The sequence below is a fragment of the Canis lupus genome, chromosome X (assembly GCF_011100685.1).
Source record: "Canis lupus familiaris isolate Mischka breed German Shepherd chromosome X, alternate assembly UU_Cfam_GSD_1.0, whole genome shotgun sequence".
Lineage (NCBI taxonomy): Eukaryota > Metazoa > Chordata > Mammalia > Carnivora > Canidae > Canis > Canis lupus.
The window spans coordinates 17149779-17173867 of NC_049260.1; the positions used below are offsets into that span (position 1 = coordinate 17149779).

Sequence of the window (24089 nt, forward strand, 5' to 3'; positions counted from 1 at the left end):
TGTGTGTGTCTCTCATGAATAAATAAATAAAATCTTTAAAAAAGAAAAGAAAAAAAAAGAAATTCAGTACTACCTAAGTAGGATAAATCCAAAAATATCTACACAAAGATACATCATGTTTAAACTTCTAGAAACTAGAGACAAAGAAAAAGTCTCTTGAAAACACACCAAGAGAAACAATGAATTACCTATATAGGACCTATATAGGACTACTGATTAAAAATCAATTAAAATCATTTAAAATTAAAATCTGAAATCATGAAAACCAGAAGAAAGTAGCAGACATTTTCTACATGCTAAAAGAAAAAAACTGTCAACTTCAAATTCTATATCTGGTGAAAGTATCCTACAGGAATAAAGGGGAAATACAAATATCTCAGATGAAGGAAAACTAAAAGGATTTCTCATTAGTAAATCTATCTTTAAAGGATGGCTAAAGGATTGTTTCAAACAAAAAGGAAATTATAAAAGAAGGAATATTAGAGCATCAGGAAGAACGAAAAATAGAAAGAGTAAAATATGGTTATATAAAATAGATTATGCTCTGTAGACATTTTATAAATCATATATGAAATAACAACAAAAATTATAATACCTTCTGATACTCAAGACGATGGTATTTAAAAGTGGAGAGAGTAAGTGGAATGGTAAATGGAACAATAAATGGACATATGGTTTCATATTTCACTAGAAGTGATAAAATATTAATACCAGTGGATATTACATATATATATACTCTAATACCCACATAAATTACTATAAAAACTAAAACATATACATTCAAAAATGCTATAAATAAATCAAGATGAAATTTTAAGAAATATTCAAGTAACTCACAGGAAGGCAGGAAAGAGAAACAAAGAAAGAACTAGTAAAAACAAACAGAAAAAAATAATAAAATGGAATACTTAAGCTCTAAAATATGAATAATTATCTTACATGTACATAGTGTAAATAAACTGACCAAAAGACAGATTAGTAAAATAATTAAAAAACATGACCCAACGATATGTTTTTTACAAGAAACTGACTTCAAATTCAACAGCAAATGTAGGTCGAAAGTAAAAAGGTGGAAAAAGATATACCATGCAAACATCAAAAACAAGAAGTGGCAATATGCATATCAGACAAAGTAGACTACAAGCAAACAATACTACAAAAGACAAAGAGGGATACTACATAATGACAAAATGATTGCTACACCAGGAAGATAAAATAATATCAAATGTGTACATACCAAACAAGATAGTTTACAATATATAAAGCAAAACTAATAGAGCTGAAAAGAAAAACAGACAATTCAAAAATTATAGCTGGGTACATCAAAGCCTCCCTTTCAACAACAGAACTAATATAGAAAATCATCAAGGATGTAGAAAATCTGCACATCACATTCAATGAACAGGATCTAATTGACATATATAATATTCCATTCAACAACAGCAGAATATTCCACTTTTTTTTTTCAAGCACCCATGTAATAGTCAACAGATACATTATATCCTGGGCCAAAAAACAATCCTCAAAAAACTTCAAAACAGTGAAATCATACAGACTGTTCTCTCACCATATAAAAATCAAGCTAGATAAAAGAAAGACAGCAGGAAAATATCTAAATACATAGAAATTCAATTAATCTAAGTTCCCACTGCAAGAAACTAGAAAAGGAAGAGCAAACTAAACCTAATGCAAACAAAGTTGGTAGAGCCACTCTAGAAAATCGTATGTGATATGAACAGAGGGATAGACACACAGATCAATGTAATCGAATAGGGAAAGTAGAAAAAAGGTCCCAAATCAATATGTTTAATTCATTTTTTTTACAAAGGTACATAAGCAAAGCAATTCAAAACAGGAAAAATAGCTTTTTCAAGAAATGGTACCGAAGCAACTGGACACAAATGAGGGGGCAAACCCCTTGATTTAGTCATCAGACATAAAAATGTAACTCAAAACGGATAATGCATCTAAATGTAAAACTGTAAAACTTTTAGGGAAACACAAGAAAATCTTCAGGATCTAGGGCTAGGGAAAGAGTTCTCATACCTGATACCAAAAATACAATCCATAAAAGTAGAAACTTAATAAATTTATCCAAAACCCCATATCACATCAAGTACATGAAAAAATGTTCAACATCATTGATAAATGGGGAAATTCTAATTAAAATCATAATGAAGTACTATCATATACCCATTAGAATGACTAAAAAACAGTGACAACACCAGATGCTGGTGAGGATGTAGAGAAAATAGAATACTCACACATTGTTGGTATAAATGTAAAATGATACAACCACTCTAGAAAACAGTTTGGCAACTTCTTTGAAAAACTAAACATGTGATTACCATATAAGCCAGCAACTGCACTCTTAGGTATTCACCTCAGAGAAATAAAAAGTTTTGTTCACCCAAAAACCTATACCCAAATGTTCATAGCAGCTTTATTCATAATAACCAGCAACTGGAAACAATGAAGATGTCTTTCAACAGGTAAATGATTAAACAAACTATTGTATATCCATACAACGAATACTACTCTGCAATAAGAAGGAATGGACTACTGATACACAAAACAACCTCGAAAAATTTCTAGGGAATTATGCTGAATAAAAAAAGCCAATCCTAAATGGTTACATGCTACATAATTCAATTAATAACATTTTGAAATGATAAAATTATAGAAATGGAGAACAGATTATGTATCAGGATAGGGACTGAGTGGGATCCTTGTAGTGATCAAACGGTTTTTTTTTCTTGACTTAAGTAGTGCTACATGAACACATGTGATAAAATTATATTGAACTAAATGTACACACACACACACACACACACACACACAGGAATGCTGGTAAAACGGGAAATCTGAATTAGACTGGTGGATTATTTCAATGTCAATATCCTCTGTGATACTGTAGTCTAGCTTTTCAAGATGTTACCATTTGGAGAAATTGGTAAAGAGTACACTGATTCCTCTGTGCTATTCTTACAACTGCATGTAATGTACAATTGTCACAAAAATTTTTTTCGTTAAAAAAAGGCTACACAGGGCAGCCTGGGTGGCTCAGTGGTTTAGCGCCGCCTTAGGCCCAGGGCATGATCCTGGAGACCCGGGATCGAGTCCCACGTCAGGCTCCCTGCATGGAGCCTGCTTCTCCCTCTGCCTGTGTTTCTGCCTCTCTCTCTCTCTCTCTCTCTCTGTCTCTCATGAATAAATGAATAAAATCTTTAAAAAATTTAAATCTAAAAAAGGCTACACAGAACTCACTGAGAGCAAGTAGAAAGTAATCTAGGCATTCTTTATCCTCCCTTAAACAAAGATTGGTATTTCTATTGGTATATATCCTCAGGACTTTCAAAACCTCTCATATTGCCACTTGTGTTTTGCCAACACATCCTCTATGAAGTAAAATGTACATAAGGCTTTGAAGTACTACGATTCTCAAGTAATATTAGCAGAAAGAAAAATATCTTCATATATCATGTCAGAGAAGAAAAAAGCTAAGGGTCTGAATCAATTGCCCATGGTTTCTCAGCAAAATATCAAACTCTTGAGGAACAGATTAGGCAGCAGTTTTAAAATAATTTTTTTTCTTTTTCCTTTTTTCTTTTCCAGGATAATTTGATTCAGTGATTAAAACTGAGAATAGGGATCCCTGGGTGGCGCAGCGGTTTGGCGCCTGCCTTTGGCCCAGGGCGCGATCCTGGAGACCCAGGATCGAATCCCACATCAGGCTCCCGGTGCATGGAGCCTGCTTCTCCCTCTGCCTATGTCTCTGCCTCTCTCTCTCTCTCTCTCTGTGACTATCATAAATAAATTAAAAAAAAAAATTAAAAAAAAATAAATAAAATAAAACTGAGAATAAGGGAGGTGGGGCAAGATGGCAGAGGGTAGGATCCCCAAATCACCTGTCCCCACAAACTTACCTAGATAACTTTCAAATCATCCTGAAAACTTACGAATCCGACCTGAGATTTAAAGAGAGAACAGCCAGAATGCTACAGAAAGAAGAGTTTGTGCTTCTAACAAGTTAGAAAGGCAGAAGAAAAAAAAGAATCAAGTGGAGAAGGGGACCCCACGAGCAGCTGGGCTAAGGGTGGCGGCGAAAGCCTCCAGGAGAGGAAAGCCCAGTCCCCGAGAAGCAGGAACTTTAAAAATCCGCACCGGATTGTTCCCGGACTGAAAGGCGTTCGCAGGGGCTCAGGCAGCACTGCAGGAGGGGCAGTGAGGCCTCCGGGTTCCCGGGGTCACTAACAGAGGAAGTGCGCCTGGAGGAGAGCGCGACACAGACTGTGGGCCCATCTCGGTAAAGGGATGGAGTGCGCGCGTGGCGGGCCCTCGGGAGCAACTCAGGCGGCTCTGCGTGGAGGGGGCTGCGCCCTGCTGCCTTCAGGAACCGCGGCCCCCGGGAGCGCAATTCCAGCACCGCAGGCCCCGAATCCCAGGCCGCCGGGGGACACAGCCCAGTATCCGGCATTCCCCCCGGGACAGGCAGAGGCGGAGAGGCCACAGGACAGTGAGGATGCTCCTGCCGCAGGGTGCCCGCCACACTCAGAGCATCCAGGCCCCTGCAGACTGGGAGACTGCGGTAGTTACTGCTTGAGCTGACTCCAGGGCTGGAGAGCTGACTGCAGCCAGTGTTGTTGCCCCTCCTGGTGTCACCCTGTGCCTGGGACGGAGCGGGGCCGCCAGGGAACAAGGGCCTCACAGGATAAACAGCTCCCACTGAGCCGTACACCTGGCAGCCAGCGGGGCAGCGCCCACAGATGCACACACCTGAGAATCAGCAGAGGAGGCCCCTCCCAGAGAAGACCACCTGGAAGGACAGGGGAAGGGAAGGTTCTTGATCGAACAGCACTGGAAAGCTCCAGGGGAAGTTGAGGGATTTATAGTATATAGAACCAGAGGATACCCCTCCTTTTTTTTTCCGAGTACAACTCGTTTTTAGCCACTCTGCACTGAGCAAAATGACTAGAAAGAAGAACTCACCACAAAAGAAAGAATCAGAAACAGAACTCTCTCCCACAGAGTTACAGAATTTGGATCATAATTCGATGTCAGAAAGCCAATTCAGAAGCACAATTATAAAGTTACTGGTGGCTCTGGAAACAAGCATAAAGGATTCAAGAGACTTCATGACTACAGAATTTAGATCTAATCAGGCTGAAATTAAAAATCAATTAAATGAGATGCAATCCAAACTGGAGGTCCTAACGATGAGAGTTAATGAGGTAGACGAACGAGTGAGTGACATAGAAGACAAGTTGATGGCAAGGAAGGAAGTGGAGGAAAAAAGAGAAAAACAAAAGACCACGAGGAAAGGATAAGGGAAATAAATGATAGCCTCAGAAGGAAAAATCTACATTTAATTGGGACTCCAGAGGGCGCCGAGAGGGACAGAGGAACAGAAAGCATATTTAAACAAATCATAGCTGAGAACTCCCTAACTTGGGGAGGGGAACAAGCATTCAGACCCAGGAGATACAGAGGTCCCCCCCAAAATCAATAAAAAACCATTCAACACCTAGACATTTAATAGTGAAACTTGCAAATTCCAAAGATAAAGAGAAAATTCTTAAAGCAGCAAGAGATAAGAGATCCCTAACTTATATGGCAAGAAATATCAGATTAATAGCAGACCTCTCCACAGAGACCTGGAAGGGCAGAAAAGGCTGGCAGGATATATTCAGGGTCCTAAATGAGAAGAACATGCAGCCAAGAATACTTTATCCAGCAACCTCTCATTCAGAATAGAAGGAGAGATAAAGAGCTTCCAAGATAAGCAGAAGCTGAAAAAATACGTGACCACCAAACCAGTTCTGCAAGAGATATTAAGGGGGACTCTGTAAAAGGAAGAGGAAGCCCAAAAAAATAATCCTATAACATTGAATAGGTATTACAATGGCACTAAATTCATATCTTTCAATAGTAACTCTGAACGTGAACAGGCTTAGTGATCCCATCAAAAGACGCAGGGTTTCAGACTGCATAAAAAAGTAAGAATCATCTATTTGGTGTCTACAAGAGACTCATTTTAGACATAAGGCACTTCCAGCCTGAAAATAAAAGGTTGGATAACCATTTACCATTCAAATGGTCCTCAGAAGAAAGCAGGGGTAGCAATCCTCATATCAGATAAATTATCCCAAAGACTGTAGTAAGAGATGAAGAGGGACACTATATCATACTTAAAGGATCCATCCAACAAGAGGACTTAACAATCATGAATATTTATGCCCCTGATATGGGAACTGCCAAGTATATCAATTAATAACCAAAGTAAAGACATACTTAGATAATAAGACACTAATACTGGGAGACTTCAACATGGCAAATGACAGATATTCAAAGCACAACATCTCCAAAGAAACAAGAACTTTAAATGATACACTGGACTAGGTGGATTTCACAGATATTTACAGAACTTTACATCCAAATGCAACTGAATACATATTCTTCTCAAGTGCACATGGAACTTTCTCCAAATAGACCACACACTGGGTCACAAATCAGGTCTCAACTGATACCAAAAGATTGGGATTGTACCCTGCCTATTTTCAGACCATAATGCTTTGAAACTTGAACTCAGTCACAAGAAGAAATTTGGAAGAAACTCAAACACGTGGCGGTTAAAGAGCATGCTGCTAAAAGATGAAAGGGTCAACCAGGAAATTGGAGAAGAATTAAAAAGATTCATGGAAACTAATGAGAATGAAGATACAACCATTCAAAATCTTTGGGATATAGCAAAAGCAGTCCTGAGAGGGAAATACATAGCAATACAAGCATCTCTCAAAAAATTGGAAAAAAACCTCAAATACACAAGCTAACCTTGGACCTAAAGGAACTGGAGAGAGAACAGCAAATAAAACCTACACCCAGCAGAAAAAGAGTTAATAAAGATTCGAGCAGAACTCAATGAAATAGAGACCAGAAGAACTGTAGAACAGATCAACAAAACCAGGAGCTGGTTCTTTGAAAGAATTATTTAGAAAGATAGATAAACCATTAGCCAGACTTATTAAAAAAAAAAAGAGAGAAAAGACTCTAATTAATAAAATCACGAATGAAAAAGGAGAGATCACAAGCAATACCAAGGAAATACAAATGATTTTAAAAACATGTTATGAGCAGCCATACGCCAATAAATTAGGCAATCTAGAAGAAATGGACTCATTTCTGGAAAACCACAAACTACCAAAACTGGAACAGGAAGAAATAGAAAACCTGAACAGGCCGATAACCAGGGAGGAAATTGAAGCAGTCATCAAAAACCTCCCAAGACACAAAAGTCCAGGGCCAGATGGCTTCCCAGAGGAATTCTATCAAACGTTTAAAGAAGAAACAATACCTATTCTACTAAAGCTGTTCTGAAAGATAGAAAGAGATGGAATACTTCCAAACTCGTTCTATGAGGCCAGCATCACCTTAGTTCCAAAACCAGACAAAGACCCCACCAAAAAGGAGGATTAATAGACCAATATCCCTGATGAACACAGATGCAAAAATTCTCAACAAGAAACCAGCCAATAGGATCTAACAGTACATTAAGAAGATTATTCACCATGACCAAGTGGGATTTATCCTCAGGATGCAAGCCTGGTTCAACACTCGTAAAGCAATCAACGTGATACATCATATCAACAAGAGAAAACAAGAACCATATGATCCTCTCAATAGATGCAGAGAAAGCATTTGACAAAATACAGCATCCATTCCCGATCAAAACTCTTCAGAGCATAGGGATAGAGGGAATATTCTTCAGCATCTTAAAAGCCATCTATGAAAAGCCCACAGCAAATATCATTCTCAATGGGGAAACACTGGGAGCCTTGACCCTAAGATCGGGAACAAGACAGGGATGTCCATTCTCACCACTGCTATTCAACATAGTACTAGAAGTCCTAGCCTCAGCAGTCAGGCAACAGAGAGAAATAAAAGTCATTCAAATTGGCAAAGAAGAAGTCATACTCTCCCTCTTTGCAGATGACATGATACTATACATAAAAAAACCCAAAAGACTCCACCCCAAGATTGCTAGAACTCATACAGCAATTTGACAGTGTGGCAGGATACAAAATCAATGCCCAGAAGTCAGTGGCATTTCTATACACTAACAATGAGACTGAAGAAAGAGAAATTAAGGAGTCAATCCCGTTTACAATTGCACCCAAAAGCATAAGATACCTAGGAATAAACCTAACCAAAGAGGTAAAGGATCTATACCCTAAAAACTACAGAACACTTCTGAAAGAAATTGAGGAAGACACAAAGAGATGGAAAAATATTCCATGCTCATGGATTGGCAGAATTAATATTGTGAAAATGTCAATGCTACCCAGGGCAATTTACACATTTAATGCAATCCCTATCAAAATACCATGGACTTTCTTCAGAGAGTTGGAACAAATCATCTTAAGATTTGTGTGGAATCAGAAAAGACCCCGAATAGCCAGGGGAATATTAAAACAGAAAACCATAGCTGGGGGCATCACGATGCCAGATTCTAGGTTGTACTACAAAGCTGTGGTCATCAAGACAGTGTGGTACTGGCACAAAAACAGACACATAGATCAATGGAACAGAATAGAGAACCCAGAAATGGGCCCTCAACTCTATGGTCAACTAATATTCAACAAAGCAGGAAAGACTATCCACTGGAAAAAGGACAGTCTCTTCAGTAAATGGTGCCGGGAAAATTGGACAGCCACATGCAGAAGAATGAAACTAGACCATTCTCTTACACCATACACAAAGATAAACTCAAAATGGATGAAAGATCTAAATGTGAGACAAGAATCCATCAAAATCCTAGAGGAGAACACAGGCAACACCCTTTTTGAACTTGGCCACAGTAACTTCTTGCAAGATACATCTATGAAGGCAAGGGAAACAAAAGCAAAAATGAATTACTGGGACTTCATCAAGATGAAAAGCTTTTGCACAGCTAAAGAAACAGTCCACAAAACTAAAAGACAACCTACAGAATGGGAGAAGATATTTGCAAATGACCTATCAGATAAAGGGCTAGTATCCAAGATCTATAAAGAACTTATTCAACTCAACACCCAAGAAACAATCCAATCATGAAATGGGCAAAAGACATGAACAGAAATCTCACAGAGGAAGACATAGACATGGCCAACAAGCACATGAGAAAATGCTCCGCATCCCTGGCCATCAGGGAAATACAAATCAAAACCACAATGAGATACCACCTCACACCAGTGAGAATGGGGAATATTAACAAGGCAGGAAACAACACATGTTGGAGAGGATGTGGAGAAAGGGGAACCCTCTTGCACTGTTGGTGGGAACGTGAACTGGTGCAGCCATTCTGGAACTGTGTGGAGGTTCCTCCAAGAGTTAAAAATAGAACTTCCCTATGACCCAGCAATTGCACTGCTGGGGATTTACCCCAAAGATACAGATGCAGTGAAACGCCGGAACACCTGCACCCCGATGTTTCTAGCAGCAATGTCCACAATAGCCAAACTGTGGAAGAAGACTTGGTGTCCATCAACAGATGAATGGATAAAGAAGCTGTGGTCTATGTATACAATGGAATATTCCTCAGCCATTAGAAACGACAAATACCCACCATTTGCTTCGACGTGGATGGAACTGGAGGGTATTATGCTGAGTGAAATAAGTCAATTGGAGAAGGACAAACATTATATGGTCTCATTCATTTGGGGAATATAAAAAAAATAGTGAAAGGGAATAAAGGGGAAAGAAGAGAAAATGAGTGGGAAATATCAGTGAGGGTGACAGAACATGAGAGACACCTAACTGGGAAATGAGCAAGGGGTTGTAGAGGGGAGATGGGCTAGGTGACAGGCACTGATGGGGGCATTTGACGGGATGAGGACTGGGTGTTATGCTATATGTTGGCAAATCAAACTCCAATAAAAATATACAAAAAAATAAAATAAAATTGAGAATAAAAAAGTCAGGGGATCCCTGGGTGGCTCAGCGGTTTAGCACCTGCCTCGGCCCAGGGCATGATCCTGGTGTCCCAGGATCGAGTCCCACATCAGGCTCACCACATAGAGCCTGCTTCTCCCTCTGTCTGTGTCTCTGCCCACCCCCCTCATTAAATAAAAGACAAAAATCAAAAGTTGAAAAGAGGTAGTAGACAGGCTCCTAGACTTAAGTGTCAAATCCACTGCTCTCTGTGTGAGTTTGGGCAGACCAACTCAATCTGTTTGCATCTCCATTTCCTGGTAAAAATTAAAGCATTACAGAAACCCCAAGATCCAGCTTGAAAATATTGTATGATCCTCTGAAATTTGAAATGTTGATGAAAGTAAAGCTAATGATGTTTCATCCCATTCCTTCATTAGACTTAATTTAATAAGGTTCTCCATGGTAACTTCAATTGGCAATCGAAGCATTCCCTTCAGCTGTGTAAATTATGCCCCTAATTCCAATATAACTGTTCAAGTTTCCTTACCAAGTCTCTAAGTGCAAATTAACTTTGAAGCAGCTTTCCAATACAGGCTCCATTACAATTCATACCAAACTGGTCCTATCGGCTTCAGATTTTTCTCCTTAATTTTTTTCAGACACATGGAGTATAGTTTTACTGTTATTTTTATCCATTGCCTTTAGAGTTCTCTTTCTCATTCATTGCATCGAATGAAAGTATTTTAAAGTGTAAATCATATAGCAGCTTCAAGACTTAGGGGCTAATGCTTTTGGGGATCTTGCCTAATGGTATTCTGGGAGTCTGATCTCACTATTGTCAAGATATGAGTTGCCCTTGATACAGTGCAAAATGTCTTTGTTATATAACTCTTGCTTTAACAGACCACTCAGTTCCTTGGGAAAATCTAGACTAGGCAAACTCTCAGTGGTATTCATCTCTTCTTACAACCTGATACCTATCCTCTGCCAAAAACCTTAAGTACCTTATTGAATCTCCAAGTCAGAGCCTATTTTTCAAGGGGAAAACCTGGTTGTTGACCACAACTCAATGTATGGTGTCCATTCATGCCGTTGTGAGGTGCCTATTATGAAACTAGTCTGCTGTATTAGTCACGATTTCTACATTAATGTTTAACAAAGCAAATCCCTGCCCCTCCTCCATTTCTCAGTGGGTTACAACCATATAAATACAATTATCTATTCCTCTCTTATAGTTCTACAGATCAGCTGTTGGTCAAATGGACTGGACTACACTTGTCTAGCTTGGCTCCTGGCTGTGAGTGACTACATGTCTATTTTGCACATCTCTTTATTCTGTTAAACAGTTAATGTGTTTTTCACGGCAGAGGATAGGTTTGCAAGAGGGCTGGCAAGAACTTTCCATGTTTCTTTAAAGCCTATAGCTGAGGGGCACCTGGATGGCTCAGCGGTTGAGTGTCTACCTTTGGCCCAGGTCGTGATCCCGGGTCCAGGGACCAAGTCCTACATCGGGCTCTGTGCATGGAGCCTGCTTCTCTTTCTGCCTATGTCTCTGCTTCTCTCTGTGTGTCTCTCATAAATAAATAAATAAAATCTTAAAAAAAAAACCTATAGCTGAAAACTGTCATACTCTCAATTCTGCCCACATTTTATTGACTAAAGCAAATCATATGACCAAGCCGAACATCAGTGCACAGAGGAAGTATATTCTATACATGGAGAATCCATGACAAGGACAGGGAGGGAAAGAAGAATTGCAAACAAATAATACCACAAGTCACTTCTGCTTACTAATTTAAAGAGAAAAAAAGTAAATTCAACTACTATTACTAAAATATGTTAAAGTTATTTCTTTTTCACCTTTCTGTTAGACAGTGAGAATCTGGGCTTTGGAAGAATACTCTCAGTTCCAGTGATCTTGTCGTTCTTTCTCCCTGCCTAGACTCAGAGAGCCTAGTCCAACAGCCTGGGCTGACATTCTAGTGCTCCTAAGGTGTAAGGTGAGAAGGAGCCACTGACTTGGAGATCCAGTGAGGATATTTAGCTTTTGGGGCAGGGATGGGGTATCAGATCATGTGAGGAGATGGGTACCACTGAGAGTTTTCCTAGCCTTGATTTTCTCTAAAAACTGGGTGGCCTAATCAAGAGTCACAAAAAAGAAAATTTTGTAATGTATCAGGGTAACTCTTGAGAAGAGTGAGATGTGAGACCCAGAAGAATATTGAGCAAGATCCCTCAAAAGTGCTAGCAGGTAAAAAACCTTGAAGCTGCTGTATGATTGATAAACTCTCTAATAAGGTGTCTACACCTTAAAATGAAAAATAGCTTTTCTGCACTCCTAGTTCCATTCCCTCCCATTTTCTCAACTGAGATTCAAAAAGACGTAATTGTTTTCAGAGAATGTTAGGTCAGAGTTTGCACATATCTTTGGCTGAAGTGTGTCATTGACTACCAACACTTATCAGGCTCAGAACAGCCACTAAGGAATATTTTGGAAACTTGAGGGGGGATTTTTATTTTTCACAATGAATTGATGATAGCACAGGTATTTGGTAAGCCAGGGATGATAGATCTCTTACAATGAGCACTACACTGAACAACTATTCTATATTCTACGTAAGTTTTTAATGTCTTATCAATCTTATAGAAGAAAATCCCATTTGTAAGTATTTATACCTACAACCTAACTCCATGGCACACAAAGTGTTTTTTGCAAGGTGTTAATTTGCACTTAATTTTCTAGAAATACAACTTTTGTATAAATTACAGTTAGACTGTATTTGTTTCCTGAGCTTTGTTTGAAACTTTACTAAGGGTTGTGTACCTTTCAGGAAACCCATGTCCCTGAGGCAATGCTGCATATATAGTTGAGTCATCAATACAACACACCTGCATCATTCTGCAGCTGTAGCTGGTATAGTCACATTGGTTATAATAAAGGATCCAAGCAATAAACATCATGTTTTAAAGTGTAGTCATGCCTAAATGCATATTGAAATATATTATAAATTTCATATTTCTATGTAGGGTATTATATTTAATAAAACATTGAAACTACTCTCCTTTTATTTCTCCTTTATATAACAGTTCATATATTTTACTGCTTTTTTAAAACTTATCTATATAAGCATATTACATATGAATTACATTTCATGGTAATAAAGAGCGCCTACAAAATTATTTGTTATAAAAAGGGAACAAGTTTTGATAGATTTGAGAACCCCCCTCTATGCCATCCTACTGTTTGTTTTCCCCCTATCTTGTCTTTTAAAATAATGCATAGTCACTGTCACTTTTTTGCATTTATTTTATTAATTATTAATTTCATGAGAGTCACTCACTTTGTTTTGAATATTGGTAGTTTTTTTTAATATGGAATACTTTATGAATTTGCATGTCTTCCTTGCACAGGGGCCATGCTAATCTCTGTATCATTATAATTTTAGCATGTGTGCTACTGAAGCAAGAACTTGGCAATTTTTAATATTTTCATTCCTGTATGATATTCCATTGTAAAAAGAACTATAATTCACTTATCTATACTACTCTTATACCCCCAGTTTTAGTGAGAAATAATTAGCAAATATCACTGTGTAAATTTAAGGCTAACAACATGATGGTTTTCAGTGTCAGTTCTTGATTAACTATTTAGAATTATAAATTAATAAAATCAAATTTAATGAAGCAATCCTGATAAATGTCTAGGTTATCATCAAGTCCAAAAATTCAAGTGTCAAGAATTTTTTCTCTTAAGTATGTTTTGTACAAAATGTTTTTGATCCCATTCCTTTTCTCCAGGTTTTCCCTTCTCTAAGTCATTATTATCTTACTTATGTCTTAGTCCTAATCAATATGTGTTAAAAGATCTTTCAGATGGCACCTGGGTGTCTCAGTTGGTTAAGCATCTGACTCTCAATTTCAGCTCAAGTCATGATCTCAAGGCTGTGAGATCAAGCCTCAAGTCCAGCTCTGCACTGGGCATGGAGCCTGCTTAAGATTCTCTCTCTGCCCCTCTTCTCATCTCTCTTGCCCCTCCCCCCCAAGAAAGAACAAAACCACGAACTAATTTGTATTTGATCCAATAGAAAATCATTCTATAATAATTTGAGTGCTTAAAACAGTCAAATTTTCTGGTTTCTTATTTCATTACTTCTTCTGTCATTAAAGTTATATCTGACTTTTTTTGCCTATCTCTGAAAAAGTCCTATTCCTTTCTTAATGAATGTTTAATTTTTGTGATCTGGATTAAGATCATTGCTTTGGAAAGAAAGCATCTTTATTATATCTGATTCATCCTATTGAGTTTCATCCCAAATTATCTTCCTCTACACCAGCCAAATATATTACTATATGCTAGGTCAAATGTTAGATACTGGATATGAGGGAGGTAAAAAATTAATCTCCATTTCTGCTTTCAAGGAGCTTACCCTCATTGTTACATCAATTTGCATCCCCATTTCTTAACAAGAAATAGAAGACAACAGTATTTGTATACATAGCAATATCATTAAAAGGCTACACACCAGCACATCAGTTTCTCACACATTGTTTAGTTCTTAATATCATGGTTTGATATTTTCAGAACTCAGTAGAACCTGAAAAAAATAAGACTACAGAGTGTCTGTAAGTGTCCAAAGCCAGCACTTTAAAAAATGGAACTACATGCCATGAAAGTATTGTTGAATAAAATGAACTGCTTGTGCATGTCATTTAAATTGCTATTGCTTTCCTTCTCTATTTATTGTTCAATGATTATATATGAACCCAGGCCAAAGATGTAAGGTTCAAATAATTATTGCCTAGGAATGGGAGGGGATCTCAGTTTTGCAATAAAATAAATAATGGGTCTATAAAGATTACCCATATATTTGTATGTCTTTGTCTGGAACTTATGCTTCAGTCCAATTTATAAGCAAAAATTATGCCATCTTAACAGATGGCCCTACATGTAAATAACCCAAAGAACAGAAAGAATTGGTAGAGTATTACTAGGGATCTTCAGAAAGAAAGAATAGGGATGCTCAGAAAGAAAGAATAGGGAGCAACTATATAAACTCAGAGATTTATGCTAAGTATTTATTAGAATCACCTGCAGAGATTTAAATTTTTATACCAATGATTCAAATTTAGCTAATCTGGGGGAATGGCTTGGGTACTGGGATTTTTTAAAAGTTCCCCAGTAATTCCAAGATACAGCCAGTGTTGAGACCTGTTGCACTAAACAAAACCTACAATACAACTCTATTACCAATCATATTTAAGTGGATATTTAAGATCAATTATTTGAAAGATAATTTTCTCAAAGCAAAAAAACAATTCTATCGGCATAAAAAACATTCTTCACACCTGTAGATAATACACAGTTTATTCCTGACTATTGATAATAACTCATTTTATCAAGATTATATTTCTTTTCACATTTTTAAAAAAATCTGACATAGACTAATTAAATGCAATAAAAACAGGTACTTCAAAATGTTAGTGAGGTGCTAAAGTTCCATTATTATGCTATAACTCTAAGTATGCATATTTCTAACTGCTAAAACTTTCATGGACATATTTTATGCTGAGAGTTTAGGCAGGGTTAGAGAGGACAACAAATAGTATCGTGGCTTTCCTCAAACTATTTAGATTACTGATATAATAATAAAAGCGTTTTTTTGCTTTTGTCTCATTACCCAAATCTGTATCAGTTTAAAGATTAGTCATGTTAATAGCTAAGTAAAATCTTGATACAGGATGTCTAAAACAAAGGTCATTCCAATTGAGGGAGTGAAATAGTTGTGATGTATGCAATTCTACTTCAGCTCACCCCATTTGGAATCACTGAAAGCTAACTCCCTATAATTCTATGTTACTCATAATTGGGTCTGAAACAAGCAGCACAGGCAACATTTGGGAGTTTGTTAGAAATGCAGACTGTCAGGCCCCTCCCAGACCTACAGACTCAGAATTTGCTTTAACAAGATCCCCAAATGATGTACACTAAGGTTCCATGACCACTTTTGATGATTTGTATTCACATGAAAGTCTGCATGACCACCTGCCCAAATTCTCTAAATTTGTCGAGTTATCAAAAGCATATTTTAAGTAATAGTGTTGAATTTATCTAATTAATATAGTCAATACCTATATTCTTCTTAGCAGCATTTTAAGTAACGTATTGTTGGCCAAAAGCTAACGGTCATTGAATAGTATAGTATTCTATGAACCTATTTTTAGCAACATATTTATAAGGAAGATAAATATGAATAAAATGACAATTATATTCTCAAATATAAGTATATTAATAAAGGATACGTTCATAAGTGTATTCATTTAATGTATATTCTTAGTCTTTGAAAACAAATATTTTTTGGTAAATTGCTAAATTTGGAAAACTGGTCATTTGGTGAAATGCTCACTTGACAAATTAGGCCTTAAAGTAAATGGTATTTGGTACATTGATTTTCAGTGATCAGCCTCTTCCAGTGGGTAATACCTAGCATGGCAACTCTATTAGTTTTTGAACTATACTTCTCTTTTTTCACTGTGGTTTTAAAACCACATGAGTAATCTGATTAATATTAAGGCAATATTAAGTAGGATTAAGAGCAGATCCGAGTTTGAGTACTCAATCCACTCCATGTATGATCTTTATTAAATTATTTAACTCTCTAAGACTATGTTTCCCTAGTCCCCAGTACTGTTATATAATTAATAATAATACAGAAATCCCTAGTGTGTATTATTCTCAAGTTTTTATTTAAATTCCAGTTAACATACAGTGTGATATTAGTTTCAGGTGTAGAATTAATGACTCATCACTTCCATACAACACCCCGTGCTCATCACAAGTGCCCTCCTTAATCCTCATCACATATTTAACCCATCTCCCTACCAACTTACCCTCCAGCAACCCTGTTTGTTCTCTATAGTTAAGAGTCTGTTTCCTGGTTTGACTCTCTTGATTTTTTTCCCTATGTTCATCTGTTTTGCAGCTTAAATTTCACATGAGTGAAGTCATAGAGTATTTGTCTTTCTCTGACTGACTTATGTTGCTTAGGATAATACTCTCTAGCTCCATCCATGTCATTGTAAATGGCAAGATTTCATTCTTTTTGATGGCTGAGTGATATCCCATTGTATATATTCATACCACATCTTTATCCATTCATCAGTCGATGAACATTTGGCTCTTTGCATAATTTGGCTATTATTGATAATGCTGCTATAAATATTGGGGTGCACATGCCCCTTTGAATCTGTATTTTTTTTAACCTTTGGGTAAATACCTAGTAGTGCAATTGCTGGGTCATAGGGTAGTTCTATTTTTAATGTTGTGAGGAACCTCCATGCTGTTTTCCAGAGTGGCTGCACCAGTTTGCATTCCCAATAACAGTGTAAGAGGGTTCCCCTTTCTCTGCATCTTTGCCAACACCTGTTGCTTCCTGTGTTGTTAATTTTAGCCATTCTGACTGTATGAGGTGCTATCTCATTATAGTTTTAATTTGTATTTCCCTAATGATGAGAGATGTTGAGCATCTTTTCACGTGTCCGTTAGCTCTCTGTAGGTCTTCTTTGGAAAAATGTTTATAAATGTTTCCTGCCCATTTTTAACTGAGTTATCTGTTATTTTTTTTGGATATTGAGCTTTATAAATTTTTATATATTTTGGATACTAACCCTTTACTAGATATGTCATTTGCAAATATCTTCTCCCATTCTATAGGTAGCCTTTTAGAGCTGTTGATTGTTTCTCTCTGTGCAGAAGCTTTTTGTTTTGATGAAGTCCCAATAGTTTATTTTTGCTTTTGTTACCATTGCCTCAGACGACATATCTAATAAGAAGTTGCTATGGCCAATGTCAAAGAGGTTACTGCCTGTGTTATCCTCTATAGTTTTTATGGTTTTGGGTCTCACATTTAGGTATTTAATCCATTTTGAATTTATTTTTGTGTATGGTGTAAAAAAGTGGTCCAGTTTCATTCTTTGACATGCTGCTGTCCAGTTTTCCAACGCCATTTGTTGAAGAGATTTTTTTTCCAACAGATATTCTTTCCTGCTTTGTTGAAGATTAACTGACCATACAGTTGTGGGTTTGCTTCTTGGTTTTCTATTCTCTTCCATTGATCTATGTGTCTGTTTTTGTGCCAGTACGATACTCTCTTGATCATTACAGCTTTGTAATATAACCTGAAGTCCAGAATTCTGATGCCTCCAGCTTTGCTTTTCTTTTTCAAGGTGATTTTGGCTATTCAGGGTCTTTTGTAGTTCCATAAAAGTTTTAGGATTGTTTGCTCTAGCTCTGTAAAAAATGCTGGTGGTATTTTGATAGGAATTCTATTAAAAGTGTAGATTGCTTTGGGTGGTATAGACATTTTAACAATATTTGTTCTTATAGTCCATGAGAATGGAACATTTTTCCACTTCTTTGTGTTATCTTTAATTTCTTTCATTAGTGTTGTTTCCAGAGTACAAATCTTTTACCTCTCTGTTTAAGTTTATTCCTAGGTATATTAAGGTTTTAGGTGCAATTATAAACGAGATTGAATCCTTTATATCTCCTTCTGTTGCTTTATTATTGATGTATAGAAATGCTACAGATTTCTGTACATTAATTTTGTATCCTAGGACTTTACTGAATTTGTGTATCTGTTCTAATGGTTTTTTGGTGGAGTCTTTTGAGTTTTCTGTGGGAATATCATGTCATCTGCAAATAGTGACATTTTTATTTCTTCCTTGCCAATTTGGATGCCTTTTATTTCTTTTTGTTGTCCGATTACTGAGGCTAGGACTTCCATTACTACATTAAATATCAGTAGTAAGAGTGGGCATCCCTGTCTTGTCCTGACCAGAGAAGAAAAGCTCTCAATTTTTCCTCATTGAGGATGATATTAACTGGGTTTTTCATAGATGGCCTCTATTATGTTGAGATATGTTCCCTCTAAACCTACTTTGTTGAGAGTTTTTATCATGAATGGATGTTGAACTTTGTCAAATGCTTCTTTTGCATCTATTGAAAGGATCATGTGGTTCTTATCCTTTCTTTTATTAAAGTAGTATATCATATTGATTGATTTGTGAATGTTGAATCACTCTTGTAACTCAGGAATAAATCCCACTTGATGGTGGTGAATGATCCTTTTAATGTACTGTTGGATTCAATTTGTTAGTATTTTGTTGAGAATTTTTGCATCCATATTCATCAGGGATATTGGCCTGCAGTTCTCTTTTTTAGTGGAGTCTTTGGTTTTGGAATCAACAATGCTGGCTTTGTAGAATGAGTTTGGAAGTTTAACTTCCATTTCTATTTTTTGGAATAGTTTGAGAAGAATAGGTATTAACTCTCTTTAAAATGTTTGGTAGAATTCCCCTGTGAAGCCATCTGGCGCTGAACTTTTGTTTGTTGGGAGATTTTTTAAAAAGATTTATTTATTTTAGAAAGGGAGGAAGAGAGAGAACATGCACACAGGAGCAGGAGGGGCAGAGGGAGAGGGAGAGAGAATCTCAAGCAGAACCAACAAACAGAAAGAAATAGAAAACTTGAACAGACCAGTAATCAGGAAAGAATTGAATCAGTAATCAAAAATCTCTCAATCTTGGGACACCTGGGTGGCAATAAAATCTTTATAAAAAAATCTCCCAATCTGTGACTGGTTGGTGCAGTTGGTTTAGCATCTGACTCTTAGTTTCTGCTCAGGTCCTATCTCAGGGTGGTGAGATTAAGCCCCCCAATCAGGCTCTGTGCTCAGTGTTGATTCTGCTTGACCCTGTGGTCATGACATCCAGATAGTTTTGAATCTCAGTTGTTGCATTTTTTTTCATTTCTGAATTGTTTTTCAACTCTTTTATCTCTGTGGTTAGGGTTTCCCTGATGTCTTCAATGCCCTTTTCTTTTCTCTTTTTTAAAGATTGTATTTATTTATTCATGAGAGACACAGAGAGAGAGGCAGGTACATAGGCAGAGAGAGAGAAACAGGCTCCATGCAGGGAGCCTGATGTGGGACTCAATCCCGGGACTCTAAGATCACGCCCTGGGCCGAAGGCAGGCACTCAACCACTGAGCCACCCAGGCGTCCCCCATGCCCTTTTCAAGCCCAGAAGAGTATGCTTATATTGTTGTTTTAAATTCTCCTTAAAACATGTTACTTATATCTATTTCAATCAATCTCTGGCCATCCCTTTTTCTTGTTTTTTCTTTTGGGATAAATTCCTCCGTCTTGGCATTTTGTCTAGGTATCTGTCTGCTTCTCTGTGTTAGGAAAACCTGTTATACTTCCTGCCTCTGAGACTAATGGCTTTTTGAGAAAGAAGTCATATGGTGTCCACAGCCAGGCACTTCAGGGAGTCTTTGGTATGTACTGCATGCATTCTGCTGCTGTCCTTTGGCTGCTTTATCCCTCAGGTCAGTCCTCTGCAGAAGCTCTCCTTGCCTGCAATGGGCAGTGTTTGGACCTAAGCTAGAGTGTGGCAAGTTTTAACCAGGTGTGCTCTTGTCTACTTGTTAAATGAGACCTGATGCTACTTCCACTAGAACTGAAGACTTGCAGAACCCTATGGTCAGTAAATGTGGTGCACATGAGGGTTTCTGCTGCCCTTCTGGGGACGTGGCCTACTGTGCTGGTCTTTAAGCATACTTGCTGAAGAAAAGGAGTACTAAACAGAGTGCAGGAAGGTGGGACTTGTTGTAAGCAGAGTATGCAGCCAGTATTGGTGCTGTGCTATTTGCTGAAGTTTGTTAATACTGAGGGACAGGGGAGGAAAATGTGCCAGCCAGCTCCTTTGTCCCCAGACAGGGGACTTTGTGTTTTCTACTCTCAGGGAAGCACTCCCAGAAGAATGAATAATTTCCCCTCATGTGTCCCAGGTGTTTTTCAGATCGCTATTTTCACACTATCTGCCTCTGGGTTGCTGACCTGCCTGGCACAGCAGAGTACACTTTGGGCTCTATCCCAGCCAAGCCTTCTGACATTTAAAAACTCTAAACTTTAGGGACCTGGTATGGCAGGGACCTGCACTGGTCTCGGGGATGTTCTCTCCATGCTGGGACTGATGCAGGTTTGACCTAGAAGGGTAACCATACCAGAGTGCAGGGGCAAGGGATTTAGAGCAAAGGAGGCTAAACAGCCAGTATCTGGTTTAGCCACCCTCCAAAGGTGTCTCTGCATTTATGCTGAAGAGCAGGGGAGGGAAATAGTGCCCAGCAGCTGCTTCGTCCCTGGAGAGGTGTCTCTACGAATGCTACCTCTCACAGATGCAGGAAAAATGAACAGTCTCTCTTTCTGTGCCTTATGCAATCCTCAGGTTGTGCTATTTGCCCCATAGATGCTTGCCTGCCTTCTCTCCAAAAGTAGGGCAGTGCCCTTAGGGCTCTATCCCAGCTAACCCCACAGACCTCTAAATCTCCAGTCTTTGAGACCTGCTGGTTGCAAAAACTCACAAAAATCAGCCCCTCTCATTATCCCAGACAATGGCTTTGGGGAAGTATTCTCCTTGTGTGTATCCCTGTGTGCTCTATTTTCTCTCACCTTTCTCTGCAAACAGGGCCCCCTCCCCTCCACAGCACCCACAATCCATTTCTCCCCCAAACATGTCTCCACACTTCCTACCTTCCTCAACGTGGCCTCTTCTCTGCCATTAATTGTGAAGTTTGTTCTGTCAGTCCTCAGGTAGATTTCTTGGGTATTCAGAATGATATCTAGCTGTGTTTAAGAGACAAGGCAAGCCTAGGGTCCTCCTACTATACTACCATCTTAGCTCCTCTTGTGTGTATTAATAATAATATTAATAAGAAGAATACATATCCCATGTTAATCACTTTAATTCTTGTGTAATCATTCTGCCATCAAGGCATTTCATTTGCTTTTAGATGAGGAAAATAAAATGAGCAAAAAGTCACACTGATATTCTTCATCTTATTTCCTAACTTGGAGAAATGCCTGAATATCCATTTTCCCAGAAAAAATACTGGCAAAGATGATTGATGATCTGGGTCTTTTATCTTGTTTTTAATTTCCTCGGCTTGTATCTATGATCTCTGCTCCAGATGCAACATCTCTTTTCTAAGAGATTGTCAGTCATTCTAGGATGCAGAAAACAGTGCTATTTGCCTTTAGCACCCTCAGTACCCAATGACAGATTCTCCTACAGAATATTAGCAAACAGAAGAATGGGGCCAAAAGAGATAAACAGTTTGAGGCCAATGGTGTGACTAAGGTATGATTGGAGTACAAAAAAATTCTCAGGAAATTTCCATATCTAATTCAAATGAGAGGTAATTTTACCAGCTCTCATGCAGTTTAAAAGGGAAGAATTCAAGTAAAAAAGACAATTCAAGTTATCCATAACAATATATACTATAACCAATTCATTACCTGTGTTTTCTTAGGGAAAAAAGTGAAATGAGATTTCCTATCATAGGGAAATAAGAGTCTTACCCATCTTCAAATGATATGTCAAGATCAGCTCTGCTATTAGTTTTGAATTAAAAATAAATTATGTAGGCTCAGTGAACTGACTGACACCCTGTGTTAACATAATGCTTTCACCCTTTCTGATATCCATTCATCTTTTGATGGACACCGAGGCTCCTTCCACAGTTTGGCTATTGTCCTTCCACAGTGGACATTGCTGCTAGAAACATCGGGGTGCAGGTGTCCTGCCATTTCACTGCATCTGTATCTTTGGGGTAAATCCCCAGCAGTGCAATTGCTGGATCACAGGGTAGCTCTATTTTTAACTCTTGGAGGAACCTCCACACAGTTTTCCAGAGTGGCTCCACCAGTTCACATTCCCACCAACAGTGCAAGAGGGTTCCCCTTTCTCCACATCCTCACCAACATTTGTTGTTTCCTGTGTTGTTAATTTTTCGCATTCTCACTGGTGTGAGGTGGTATCTCATTGTGGTTTTGATTTGTATTTTCCTGATGGCAAGTGATGTGGAGAATTTTCTCATGTGCTTGTTGGCCATGTCTGTGTCTTCTTTGGTGAAATTTCTGTTCATGTCTTTTGCCCATTTCATGATTGAATTGTTTGTTTCTTTACTGTTAAGTTTAATAAGTTCTTTATAGATCTTGGATACTAGCCCATTATCTGATATGTCATTTGCAAATATCTTCTCCCATTCTGTAGGTTATCTTTTAGTTTTGTGAGACTCCTAACTCTGGGAAATGAACAAAGGGTAGTGGAAGGGGAGGTGCGTGGGAGGATGAGGTGACTGGATGACAGGCACTGAGGGGGGCACTTGACAGGATGAGCACTGGGTATTATGCTCTATGTTGGCAAATCAAGCTCCAATAAAAAATTATACAAAAAAACTCATAATGCTTTTACAATGTGCTACATCAAAGGCGGAGAAGGAAATTATCAAGTCATGTTTACTCTTTGCTGGGTACTTCACACAAGTTATATCATTTACCATAGCCCTGTGAGGCAGATGTTCTATCATTGATAAGAAATTAAGATTGAGGTTAAATGACTTGCCCCAAAACACAAAGTTGAAAAATGCAAAACTAAGCTCAAACAACAGGACTCTCTGCCTCTCAAGTTCATGTTCTTTGTAATGCTCTATGCAGCTCTCAGGGCCTAAAGTATACTGGAGAAAGCCCACCTGATTTCATATGGCAAGAGGCACAATCATAAGTTTTGGGCCATCAAAAACTAACATTACAATCACACAAATTATTTTACCTCTATTTCCTTATCTATAATATTAGAAGTTAGATTACAAGATGGTTAAGGCCTTCTGCCACTTCCAAAAGAATGTTATGTTATGTTACCTGGTACACAGAACAGTTTTATATACATGCCTTGCTCATTTATTTAATTGTTCATTCATTCATTCATTCATTTAAAAACTTAATTTATTTAAAAATGCATTTGACAACTATATTTATTAAATGTTCACTTCGTTTTCCTACATTGTTTCCATACCAATACTGTTTGTCCCAAAAGGATATTTTTTTTCTAAAGGATATTTTTTAAATCTTTAGGAAAATGCCAGCATAGATGGAGTCTGACCTGACATAGTCTCTAGCTACCAAATATACAAATAGCTATTTATATGAAGTTGGATTGCTTATTAATCCTAGTACTAATGAAGTATTAATCCTGCTATTAATGAAGCTGAAATTTCTTCTCAGAATAATAATGGTAATAATAATAACAACAATAATAATAATAATAACTACCATTTATTC

At 37.7% G+C, this 24089-nt stretch overlaps 1 pseudogene; it reads right to left on the reverse strand.

The window, feature by feature from the left end:
• Positions 1-13275: 13275 nt before the first annotated feature.
• Positions 13276-13375, reverse strand: LOC119868611 (annotated as a pseudogene).
• Between the last annotated feature and the right edge of the window lie 10714 nt (positions 13376-24089).